Here is a 13,763-nt window from a genome sequence, read left to right as displayed (position 1 = left end):
TGAGATCACTTCCTGCAGAAGAGCCCTCAGCCTGGAGGCCAGGATTTCCCTATGTGACCTTAAGCCAGTTCTTACCTCTTCGGTCTTAGCTGGTAAAAGTAGACACCATGGCTGCTTGGCCTCCCTCCCAGGAAGCTATTTGTGTCTTTACTGGGGTAACTCCTCTATTGTGAAAGGGTTTGGCGCCCCTCCCTCCAACACCCCACCCCAGGCAGGGGACTCAGGATCCCAGAAGCTTTTGCCTGGAACGTTAGGTCCCTCCCCTCAAACCTCCCCCATCACTCATCATCCTCCAATCCTTAAAATCAATCTTGCCTCTCCCTCTCTCCTGGCAACAAATCATGCATTTGTTGTGGGCCAGGCCTGTGCTGGAGGCGACTCCACACTCTTATCTCACTCAGTGCTCACCATAACCCTTAAAGGAAGTTATCATGGCCATTTCAGTTTAGGAAACTCATCCTCAGCACACTGGGCAAGGTCAGTTACCCCAAGTTAGGGCAAAGCCAGGCTTGCACTGGCTACTGTTTCTGGAGTCCTTGTCTGCAACCTCAGTACTCTGTATGCAGAGAGGTCAGGTCTGTGCTGACATAGCGGACATCTGCACCCCATCCCCCCATCTCTATGAATCTAAATCTGCTTCTTGCTTCAGAGTCCAGCCAGCTTCAGGGTTGTCTCTTCCACGAAGCTCTCCCTGATTCCTACTGAGAGTGATGTTTCTTTTCTGGACACCCTCATACCCTGGAATTAGTAGCCTGACTCCTCTGTCTCTCCCATCCTCACTCAGACCCTCCCCCCAGGTACCCAAGATTCTGTACTCTGGTCATGTGATCAGCTTCATTCAGTACATTTTTAATGTTTTATTTTAATTTATTTGCCTTATATCTCTAATATCTATTGACTTTCTTTTCCTTATTGTATAACATTGTATTTTTTTTTTGTCAATACATGTTAACATTATCAAAACTTTAAGAACAAAAATCACCCTAGGAGGCGCCTGGGTGGCTCAGTCAGTTAAGCGTCTGACTTCAGCTCAGGTCATGACCTCACAATTCATGGGTTCAAGCCGTTCAAGCCCTGTCTTGGGTTCTGTGCTGACAGCTCAGAGCCTGAAGCCTGTTTCTGTATCTGTATCTTCCTCTCTCTGCCTGTCCCATGTTCACTCTTTCTCTCAGAAATAAACATTAAAAATTTTTAAAAAAAGAATAAAAATCATCCTAAATTGTTCATAGATAACCATATTAACATTTTGGTAGATTATTTTTTGGTCTGATTTCTGTGTACATGTATATTTTATGGAGTTGAGATCACACTGCATAAACAGTTCCAAAGCCTGCTTTTCAAAAAAAAAAAAAAAAAAAAAAAAAAAGATCTAACATTATACCAAGGACACTTTCCGTGTCATTAAAAATTACATATGTCATACCTCTTAGGGTTGTTAGAATATAAAAAGACAGATAGTAACAAATGTCGCAAGGATGTGGAGCAATTGGACCCTCATACACCGCCCCTGGGAACGTAGAATGGTGCAGTCCCTTTGGAAAGCAGTCTGACAGTTCCTCAAATAGTTAAGCATAAAGTGATTGGATGATCCAGCAACTTCACTCATAAGTATATATTCAAGAGAAATGAAAACATATATCCATACAAAAATTTGTACATGAATGTTAATAGCTTTATTTATAACAGCTAAAAAATGGAAACAGCTCAAATGTCCACCAACTAATGAGTGAATAAATAAAATGTGGTATATCTATACAATGGAATAGTATTCAGCCATAAAAAGGAATGAAGTACTGATACATGCCACAACATAGATAATTCTTTTCTTTCTTTCTTTTTTTTTTTTCAAATAGCTTGGTCAGGGCACCTGGGTGGCTCAGTTGATTAAGCCTCCAACTCTGGCTCAGGTCATGACCTCACAGTTCGTGAGTTCAAGCCCTACATCAGGCTCTGTGCTGACAGCTTGGAGCCTGGAGCCTGCTTCAGATTCTGTGTCTCCTTCTCTCTCTGCCCCTCTCTTGTTCACACTCTGTCTCTCTCTCTCTCTTTCTCAAAAATAAATAAACATTAAAAGAAATTTAAATAGCAGCTTGTCTTTTTTTAAAAAATATTTATCCATCTATTTTGAGAGAGAGAGAGAGAAAGCACAAGCAGGGGAGGGACAGAGAGAGAGAGAGAGAGAGAGAATCCCAAGCCAGCTCACTCAGGGCTCGATCTAATGAACTACAAGACCATGACCTGAGTTGAAATCAAGAGTCTGACCCATAACCGACTGAGCCACTCAGGTGCCCCATGAATAGATCTTAAAAACATTATACGATGTATAAAAAGTCAGACACAGAAGACCACATATTATGTTATCCTGTTTATTAAATGTCCAGAAAGACAAATCTATAGAGTCAGAAAATATATCTGTGGGCTGGGTTGGGGAGCAAATGAGCAGTGACTGCTAATGGGCATAGGGATTTGCTGTGGGGTGACAAAAAATGTTTTAAAATTGATTATGGTGGTGGTTGCAAAACCTTGTGAATATACTAAGAACTATTAAATTATACACTTTTAAGTGATTAAATTATATGTTACATGACTTATATATCAATAAATCTGTTATAATTAAAAACAAAAGAACTCCATGGCAGCATCTTTAATGTCTTCAGACATTACTCCTTTGCATAGCTGCATCATAATTTATTTAGATTCCTATTGTTGGACCTTATGTTTTCTATTAATCCTTTTGTTTCACAACACTTCAAACATGCACAAAAATGAATTGAATAGTGTAATGAACCCCTGTACCCATCAGCCACTTCAACAATTGTCAACAGAATGTTGCTTTTACAGACATGGATTTGATGAATATTCTTGTGTATAAATCTTTGTTCACATTCCACAATTTCCTTCCATTTATACTGGATTCAATTCAGTCCAAACCACTTCCTCACAATGCCCTCCCAGTGTATCCTAGGGATCGGAAGAAACAGACACCGTCCCACTCTTGGAGGTTCCAAGGCTGGTGGAGGAGGTAGATATTAGACTGGAGTGACCAGTAGGGGCAGGAGTCGTGTAACTGGAGACAGTTCTCACCCCATTACCCGGGAAGGGCACTTCCATAAGGGCAGGCGGTCAGTCACTCCACCCTAGGAGCCTGTTTTACAAATCTCTGCCAAGCCCCTGTCTTTCTTCCCTCATACCACAAGGGGACGCCAGAGTCTTTCACAGTCTTTCTGGAATCTCTCCCCTCAGCATCGTGGGTGGGTGGTTGGGGTGACCTCTGTGCCCCTTCTCCTGGTGACCCTGGCGTGGTGATGGCCATCTCCTGGCCTTGGTATCCTCACATGGAAGACAAAGGAAGTGAATGCAGTGAGCTATCTGGAGCCACCTTTAGCTGGCTCTCATAAGCAATGTGTCCTTGGGCTCCATTCCCCAGCACCTGCTTCTGGGAGGTCTGTCCAGGGGATCCACATGGGTGCCTCTCCACTCTGGGCCCCAGGAGAGACTAATGCCTACCAACGCGACTTCCCACTTTTTACAGGCCTACAGGAGGCAGCTCATTATGAGGAGTGACTTGAGCCACAGATTTGCTGAGACACCCCCAGCTCCAGGAGCAACATTAAGGTCGTAGGTGGAGGAAGAGAAAATGAGTCACCAGAGACTTCCAAAGGCCCTCTGGCCCAGCCCAGAGGATATTTGGCCCCCAGAGGGCATGGTCTGTGTCTGGCATAGCTGAGGGCTGAGTCAAGGGACAAGGTGTTTGTTTTTCTGAAAGGGCTTCTCCTGAGTTGGGGGTGTCCAGCCTTGCAGCCTCTCCTCGCAGCCTGCCAACACAGGGGGCAGTTAGCCAGGTGCTGAACCCTGTCTGGATGTCTGTAGCTCCCTGGGGTGGTCTCTCCGCTGTATCCCCAAAAGGGGCTGTCCCTTTTGGCCTTGCCCCTTTGCCCTTCCTTGTCCTTGTCCTTCCCCAGGACCCCTCCTCTTAATCCAGTAAGCCAGCTGCAACCAGCCAGGTCAGAAGCCACTCCCCAAATGGCCAAGCACTCCAGCCACCAGAGGAAGGGCCACCTCATATATTCCAAGCACCTACTGTGTGTCAGCTTTCTCTGGGCTTGCCACTTTGTATTTGTTATCACATTTCTTTCTCAGAGCAGCAGCCTCATAAGGCAACTATTATACACTCATGTCACAGAGGAGGAAATCAAAGCTTAGCCTGGCAGTGGCAGCAGCAGCATTAGAACTCAAGCCTAGGCCGGTCTGACTCATACCTGTGTCTCCTTCCTTCTCCCTACCTGCTTTCTGCACATGCTCCGAATTGTGCAGGACTCCTACCTCACCTCCTCATCCTTGCTGCCGCTTTACTTCTATACACACTCCTACCCACCAGTTGCACACATGGTTCAAAATTCAAGGTGAGTGCTCTAACAGACACGTGTGCACTTGTAAAGCCCAGTCCTCACTGGCAGCCCTGACTACTGCTTTGTCAGCTATATGACCTTGAGCAAGTCACTTAACCTCTGTGAGCCTCAATGTTCTCATCTCATCAGAATTGCTATGAGAATTAAGTAAGATATTGTATGTAACGGTGTTAGAAGCTTACCTGGGCATAGTGTTCAATAGAGGTCAGCTATTTTTAAAATTTTAGCTGCTTTTCATTATTATTATACACACACATCTTTGTACACTCTCCACACATGTAACCAGCCATGTGCAATATAGACAGAGGCACAAGGATTGCCAAGCACACCTACCTACACACTTGGGCAGGAACCCACAGTGAAAAAAATCAGCCACCTGCCATATGTATCATGTGCCTATGTGCCTGTGCCAGGCTACTGGGGTGAAGGAAGGGAATACCTGGGGAACCAAGACAGGAAACCTGGCTGTGGGGTCCAATCAGTCTGGCTGGGAAGTAAGATTCATGATCAAAGTATGGTCTGTAGACTAAGCTGGGAGTGCATTAGAATCTTGAAGAATCTCACACCCCCACCCCAGACCTACCTCAAGGTGTCAGGGTGGGGAGGAGGGAAGTGGGCACTTATCCTTGAGCCAAAGGGGGCTGGCTTTGGGCCTGGCCCTGGTGCCTCGGACCTATGCCCTGTCAGCAGGCTGATATACCTCCTGGCCCCTCCTCTGTGTTTGGGAGTTGGTGCTAATGTGTGAGGTTATTCAACTCAGCCTTGGGAGGATAGGTTGGCCCCCTCAACCCTGTTCTAGAAAAATATAAATAGCAAGGCCCCTCCCTGGTCCTTCCCAGGGCTGACAGGCTGGGAGCTGGGAACCGTATCAGGGCCCAAGCAACTGGCACAGGGTGCCTGCTCTTCAGTCCCTCTCCTGAAATGTGTCCATACTTGTTTGTGACTCTCCCCACCTAGCATCATGTTAGGGTCACTGCCAGAACTCTGGCTGACCTCTCCCTCCTTGAGTGAGGTGAGGGCTGGGTCCCTCGAGGCTGTTGGAGCCTGAGGCCTGGGCCAGGGCCCTTCCCTGTCCCTGTTGGGGCTAATTTTAGGGCTGTCTTGACAGCTGCCTCAGCTCAACCTGAATCCGTTCCCTGCTCAGCATTGGGGTCAGTTGGGGTCAGTCGGGGAGTGGGCCAGACCAGCCCCGGCTTTGACTACGACAGATAAAATTAGATTCCTTACCCCCTGGCCACCATCCCTACTGCCTGGAAAGCCCCACTCAGTACTGACCAGCAGGATGCAATAGCACCTGGTCCTGCTCTCAGTTTGGACAGACCTCTCCAGACAGACAAACCAAACCCTGTGGAAACCAGAAGTCACAGACATCAGAGAACTCAGGACTCAGAGACCCTGTCGCTCAGCACCTTGCCTGCAGAAGGGAAAGGGCGAGGGGCTGAGGTCACCCAGCAAGGGATGGAAAAGCTGGGGCTGAAGCCCAGGCTTCCAGGAGCCCAGCTGGGTTCTCTGCCCTGTGCCTCAGGGCTGGGTGGAGATATAGAGGAGCCCAGCATCTAAAGCAGCCCATGAAGATCAGTCCTCAGGCAGTCCTGTAGAGGAAGGGTTTTAGCTTCTGATAACAAAGGGATAGAGTCCTTGCTCTGCTACCAACATTCTGATCCTTGGTTTCCTCCCTGATGACATGGTAGTGGTGATATATCTTCACAGACTGGTCAGGACAGAGGAGGGGAATGAAGGATGGGAAGAGCACAGGGAACTCAGGAGCCAGCTGTGCCCACAGGGCTGTCTGCTGGCTGGTGCTGCAGGCTCCTTCCCACTGGGAACTGGAGCCTTGGTGGCTCCCACAGTCTTCACCCCCATGGCCTCCATCCCCACTCTGTCCTTCACCCAGCTATGTTGCAAGAGGAAAGGGAAGCAGGTCTTGAAGCTGATCTGGGCAAGAGGGAAAGGAAATGCAAGCAGGGGTCACAGAGGGAAGCTGTGGTTCTCCTCCCTTCCCCTACCTGCAGGCTTTGTTCCTTCTCTTCCCTCTGTATCTGCCTCCTCCCATGCCCTTCCCACTGTTCACTCATTCCAGCCACTCTCCCACCTCCCGAGCTCTCCATTTCTTCCTGAGATGTCTCGTGCTGGAGCCCCCTGCTCTGGCCCTCATGGTTCCCTGGTTGGGTCTATGAGTAGGAGCGTGGATGATTGTATGTGCGTAATGGGGCTTTGCTGCATGGGGCTGCCACTCAATAAATATTTAACGGCCAACCTCAAATCCTTTCTGAAACAAGGCTATGTGTACATGAATAGATAAATGTTGACTGACTCTAAAAAAACACACATGTACCCTGAGAAAAGCCTTGTTTATCCATCCTCCCTGATACCAAGTTGATTCCCACTGTGAACTCTCCAGATGAGTGAAGGTGGAGGAATCTTAGGATTTAGGAAAGAGGAAATCCTTCCAGGTGGAAGGAAAGTCTTGAGCCAAAACTGGGAGAGCTGAATGCTCAATAGCCAGTGGAACAGCAGTGTGCGATGAGCTGGTGAGACAGACAGATCATGAAGAGCCTTGAATGCCAGGCCAAGGAGCAGACTTCATGCTGAGGGCAGTGGGGAGCCATGGGAGGGTTTTGAGTAGGGGAGTGATGAGGTGGATTTGCTGTCAGTAGAATTTCCTCCCTGGCTGCTGCATGGGGTGTGTCTTGAAGACAGAAAGAGTAGAGTTGAGAAGATTTCAAGGTCAAGTGAGAGAAGATGAAGTATGAACATAGATGAGGCTGGAGAAGTTGAGAAGTGGACAGTCCCCAGGATATTACAGAGGGATGGTCAGGACTGAATGATGGATTGGATGAGGGCAAGGAGGGAGGGAGAGCAGGCTCCATGATTCTCAGAGTTCTTGGCCCAAGCGGCCAGCTGGCAGGCGGTGTCCTTGCTGAGCTTGAGAGAGGAGAAGGCCTGGGGAAAGACGCAGAGCCCTCTTTTGGACACATCAAAGAGGTGGTGTGACCAGAAATGGGAATATCTAGACTGGTCAGACAGCTTGGGGTCAGGCAAGTCTGGACAGATCCTTTCTGAATAACAGCCTCTGAATGACTTGGGAGTGTCTCAAGTGGGCCCAGGATAGTCCTAGGAGTCCCAACCACCTACGGTTTTTAGGACAGACAGGACTTGGATGTGGGTCCCAGGGAAGGACAGGGACAGAGTCAGCAAAGGGTCTGACCAGGATGGAGGGGAGGGACTGGGGCCTGAGGATAAGGGACACCCCCAGGGTAGGGTAGGAGTGGCTGGTGCAGAGGTCTGGGACAGAGAGGAAGTAAGAAGAAGCCAAAGGAAGGCTGAACTGGCAAGCTTTACAGATCAGCCAGCCAGAAACCAGAATTACAGATAGAGACAGAATGAGACCTAGTGAGGGGTGGGGGCGAGCCAGGTATCACAGTGAGGCAGACAGGTCAGCAGCTCCTGGCTCGGCGCTATCCTCTGGGCCACACTGCCTGGTAGTGGTTCACTGGTGGGACTCTGGGATTGAGCTTCCTGGCCATGCCCAGGTGTTTTAGGTTTGTCTGTTCTAGAAGGGTGTGCTGGGTGGGGTGCTTGGGCAGCTTAATCAGTTAAGTGTTATGAGTTCGAGTTTCACATTGGGCTCTGTGCTGACAGCTCAGAGTCTGGAGCCTGCTTTGGAGTCTGTGTATCCTTCTCTCTCTGCCCCTCCCCTGCTTGCATGCTGTTTCTCTTTCTCTCTCAAAAATAAATAAATATTTTTAAAAAATAAGAAGAAGAAGGGTGTGCTGGGACAGATGGGTGGGATCCAAGCTCCTCACCAAGCAGTACCCGCAGACCCACTGTCAGTGCATCCCAGCCCTGTGCTATTACTTTCTAGTCCCAGGATGGAGGCTGGGCTGAAAGGAGGGGGAGGGAGCCACAAACCCAGACCTAGAGACTCACAGCCCAGCATAGAGCCATGCTCCTGGCAGAAGCTGCAATGCATGTCTGAGGATGGGAGAACTCTGGCATCACGGAACGTGCCCCCACAAGGTGAGACCTAACAGGGGCAACAGACGCTTGGTCAGCACCTACTCCATGCCAGCCACTGTTCTAGGATCTCTAGACATTGAGCAGGATTTATGCTTTAGCTAGAGACTGACAATAAACAAATGAATATATATTATAATGTCAAGAAGGACAAAGTGAGTTGAAGAAACACGGAACAGGGTGGGGGTTGGCAGATTCAGCACGGAGCATGGAGTATTCATTTGAGAAAAAGAACCTGATTGTGGTCCCAGCTGGCTGGGTGATTTTGGTCAAGATCCTGCCCCTACTCCCTGCCTTCCTGGGAGTTGAACTGAGACATCTCTGAGAGCCCCTGTTGGCCTGGCTATTAGTAGGGCCTGAAGGGGTGAGCTTTCTGGAAGACCAGCCTCTCCCACAAAGTCCAGCCCCACCCACCCACTCCTACACAGGCTGCACATGAGACCCCCTTCTTCCCTCAACTTGACTCCTCAGGCAGGGAGCCCAGCAGGAGCTGAGGAGCCCCAGGGCCTTGGCACCACTCCAGATCTGTCTTGACAGGTGGAGGTGACTCACGGGGTGTCAGGATCCCGGAAAGTGCCTGGGGGTGGTGGTGGGGGACTCCCACCTTGCCTTACCTGGAAAGGGCCTGGCTTCTGGGGTCCTTCTGCTCTCCAGGAGGCCCAAGTTGCAGCCAAGGGGGTGGGAGGAGGCTTAAGGGCTTGCCAGTGTCTGTCCCCTCTGGGCCCCAGTCTCCTAGTCCACATAAAGGGAGAGGAATGGAGCTAAATAATCTTCCGTGTTCTGGGGTACTTGAGTGGTTCAGTTGGTTACATGTCTGACTCTTGGTTTTGGCTCAGGTCATCATCTCACAGTTCATAGGTTCAAGTACCACTTCAGGCTCTGTGCTGATGGTGTGGACCCTGCTTGGAATTCTCTCTCTCTCTCTCTCTCTCTGTTTCTTGCATCTCTCTCTCTCTGTCTCAAAAGAAATAGGTAAACTTAAAAAACTCTTCCATGTTCTTTCCAACTCTAAATTCCTGTTTTGCTGAGTATGTTGCTAGAGGCTCAAGACCTCTGTGATGGTGTCCCAGAACCTCATTGTAAGGTGAGTGGCAGATTTTGAAATAAGAGGTTGGCAAAGGGTTGCCAGATTTAGCAAATAAAATTCTGAATTTCAGAAATGCAATGAATAATTTTTTAGGATAAGCTGTCTCAAATATTATTTATGTGAAAGAATTATTCATTGTTTTTCTGAGATTCAAATTTAACTGGGTGTCTTCTATTTTATCTGGCAACTCCAGGTGGAAAAGGTCATTGGAACCAGGATTTAAACAGGGGAAGGTCCTAGACTCTCAGATGACCAGACTTCTGGCCACCTACCTCGCTGCTCCCGGAGTCCCTTCTCCATGAACTTCTAGATGCCTTGTTGGAAGGTAGGGGGGTGAAGGAGGGAGAACCAGGAATTAGGGGCATTGAGGGCTGTGGAGAGAGGCCCCAGGGCCCCAGGAGGCAGCACCAGAATTCCTCCTGCCCTGCACACCAGTTCACCTCACCAACAATGACAGAATGGAGAGATAATTGCCCTTTCACAGGAACCGATGAGGCTTCACGCAGGTGGGGCCCACGTTCTGCTTCACTGAGGCCCTACCCAAGAACAGGCTTCAATCAATTAGTGGAAGAAATGAGAGGGAGCGCCTCCTGGGAACCTTCACCATTGCAGTAGGAAGAAGGCCTTCCAGATGGAGGAGAGAGCGCAGAGAAAGGCTGGTGTGAGCAGCAGAGAAAGGCTGGTGTGAGCAGTGAATGGGCAGGGCCAGGACTGCAGCTGGCCTGGAGGAGGATGAGTCCTAGCAGGACTGAGAGGGCACCACGCAAATAGGCTGAACTAGGCAACTCCGGCCTGTGCTGGGGACCTGTGACCCGGGGAGGCCTGACATCGCGTGCTGTGGCTCAGCACGTGGCTGGTCCTACCAGATTCTGCATTTCCTGAAGGCAGAACAGAGCCTTCCTCTTCTCCCATGCCCTCCAGGACGACCGAGAGGCCAGCACAGGAATTGGATTGCTAGAGAGCTGAGGGCCTGCTGGGAGGACCGGGCATACTGCACTGTTATCTCCGCTTGGGCACTGGATGTTGCTGGGGCCATTTTAGTAGGTGATCACGGTCACTCAACAGTTTCAGGAAAGGTGACTGGCTTTCTGGCCCTGCCTGGAGGCCCTTGTGGCCTTTAGCATCTGTTTGTCCGGGCCCCTTCACTGCCACAGTCTGGGACAGTGATAGGTGGTGATGTCTACCTGTACTTCATCAAGCTCCAGACCAGGTGAATGAGCCCAGCCCACTGCAGACACCGTCTCCTGTACCCAGATTGAAGACACTAAGGATCAGGGCGTTGAAGTGCTAGGAGTTTAGGCAGGTAGGCTAAACTGGGATTTTAACCCAGTTACACCGAGCTGTCCTTGTTTTTTAAGTCATTTCCGAGATGTTACTTATATTTGTCACTTTATCCCATTTTGATCTTTGCCACTTATGATGCAAATGCCAACAAAGCTATCGCTTGTCTGTGTTTCTGCAGAGGCCTTTGCCCAGAAGCAGTAAACTATGGAAGGACTGAAGGAAGCAGGAAGGCAGGGATGAGCTCCTCCTGGGGCTCATTTGCCCTTTCCTCAGTGCTGTGCCCTTCCTCCAGCCTGCAGCCCTGCCCTACGCTGAGTCATGTGGCTCCCCAGCACCCTTGGGAGAGCTGGGCCCTGTGCACACTCACAGCATTCTTCCTCTGCGACTCAGGTTTCCACGTCCTTCCACACACCACCCTAGAAGTCCTTCTACCCTCCCCCCCACCAAGGTATTCAATGGCCACAGTCCAGGCCTACTACGTGCCAGGCACAGTGCTGGGCACCAAGGTAAAATATTCCCCAAAACTCTGGCTGTTCCATCACTGTGGGTGCCCTGAAGTACTGCCTGGGTCTCCTCCCAGTCTGTCAGTTAAAGGGCTAGTATCTCACACACCAGGCGTGCTCGGGGAGCTCAGGTCACATCAACTCATGCCTTGGATCTCCTAGGCTTCCCTCTCCTCTCCAAGTTTGTGCCTGGTGCAGGGCAAGTCCTCAGTGGGGTGGACATGGGGCAGTTTTAATGATGAGTCATCTGATCATGAACCTGGAGAATAGAAAGTACTATTGGGTACAGACATGCACAAGACCTTGAGAGCCACTCTGGAAGTCTCACCAGTGACCCTCAGAGTCAAGTTTGGTTATGGATAAATCCTTTGCTTTTCCTTCCTTTTTACCCACTGGCCCCAGGGTTGAGCCAGCACTCTTTCTCTATCCTGGCTTCTGTATCGCTAATGAACCTGTGGCCTTGGTGGCAGGTGCAAATTCCCAGGGACCTGTGGACTTCTCATCAACTTTCCCCAAGAAACTTTTCAGGAGCCTGAGACCTTATGCCAGGTACTATGTGGATATGACATGAATTATCTCATCTCATTCTCCAACAATCCTATAAAATAGACATTATTTTTTTAATGTTTATTTATTTTGAGAGAGAGAGGGAGGGGCATGGCAAGGGGCAGAGAGAAAGGGAGAGAGAGAATCCCAAGCAGGCTCTATGCTGTTAGCATCAGAGCCTGATGCAGGGCTCGAACCCAAGAGCTGTGAGATTATGACCCGAGCTGCAATCAAGAGTTGAATGCTTCACCACCCAAGTGCCCCTAAAATAAACATTATTATTATCCTTGCTTTACAGTTGTAGAAACTGGGGTCATAGGGTTTAAGTAAATTCATTAAGTGATGGAATCAGGATTTGAATCTAGGGTTATGTATTCCAAACCATTCCTCTTAACCTCTATACTTCCCTGCCCTGCATTTATATTTGAGAAAGGCCTTGTTTTAAGGCATCTATGATATCCTCGTGTAACAAATGAAGAAATGTTTGCTCCGTAGAGAAGAAAATGACACCTGGTTAATGGACAGGAGTATCTATGAATATTATGTTGGATTAAGATATTGGTGTACTGTTGACTTAGAACATAACCACAAGGTCTCAAGGCTATACCCCGTGGGAAGATAGTGAGATATCTCATCTAAATTTCTTCCTGGTGTAAGTCCCCTGGAGGAGAGGTGTCCAGGGCCCGAAAAGCAGAACTTCTGTAGGGTCCTAAACTATTGAAGAGAGACCATGGTTCTCTTCGCCTGGATTTCTTAAGGCGTTGGTGACTACAAGCATGCTCCCAAGTCAGGAGGAGGCAGTCGGGGACTTGGAAAGCAGGGTCACAATCAGGCAAGCCTTATTTTTCTCCCTGGGGTCAATTAGCTCCTGGAGAGCATGTGACGCCTGCTACGGCTGCTTAGTAGTGACACCTACAAACTGTTAGTAGGTCACGCTCCACTCTGTTCATTTCCCCACTGTCGTCTCTGTCTGAACAGCCTTATTCCGGTCCTTAATAGTTTCCTCTATTGTAACATACAGACAGATCTTCCTCTGCTTACAATGGGGTTATGTCCCAAGAACTCCATCATTAAGTTAAAAATGTATGTAATATATCCAACCTACTGAACCTCATAGCTTAGTTTAGCCTACCTTAGACTCGCTTAGAACGCTTACATTAGCCTACAGTTGGGCAAAATCACTTAACACAAAGACCATTTTGTAACAGTAAAGTGTGAAATATTTCATGAAATGTATTGAATACTGTACTGGAAGTGACAAGCAGAAAGCTTGTGTAGTACAGAATGGCTGTAAGCATATCAGTGGCTTACTCCTTTGACCGCCCGGCTGACAGGAAGCTACAGCAGGCTGCCACTGCCCAGCATCACCAGAGAGCCGGGCAAAGATCAAACCTCAAAATCTGAAGTACAGTTACTACTGAATACACGTCCCTTTCTTACCATCCTCAAGGTGAAAAATCTGAAGTCAAACCATCATAAGTTGGGAACTATCTTTATTCACTACAACTAATGAACCAATATTGATATATTACTATTAACAAACTAAAGTCTGTATTTTACTTGGATTTCCTTAGCTTTTACCAAATATTCTTAAAATTTTTTAAATGTTATTTATTTTTGAGAGAGAGAGAGAGACAGAATGTGAGTGGAGAAGGGGCAGAGACAGAGAGGGAGACACAGAATCTGAAGCAGGCTCCAGGCTCTGAGCTGTCAGCACAGAGGTGGTCGCCGGGCTTAAACTCACAGATGGATGAGATCATGACCTGAGCTGAAGCCAGGTGCTTGACTTAGCCACCCAGGGCACCCCTACCTGATGTCCTTTTTATGTCCCAGGACACCACATCACCATGCCTATCTGCATTCTTTCTGGTCTGGGACAGTTACTTGGGCTTAGTTTATTTTAATGTCCTTCACAGT

The sequence above is a fragment of the Hyaena hyaena genome, unplaced genomic scaffold (assembly GCF_003009895.1).
Source record: "Hyaena hyaena isolate Hyena2069 unplaced genomic scaffold, ASM300989v1 scaffold_848, whole genome shotgun sequence".
NCBI lineage: Eukaryota > Metazoa > Chordata > Mammalia > Carnivora > Hyaenidae > Hyaena > Hyaena hyaena.
This window is presented reverse-complemented; position numbering follows the sequence as displayed.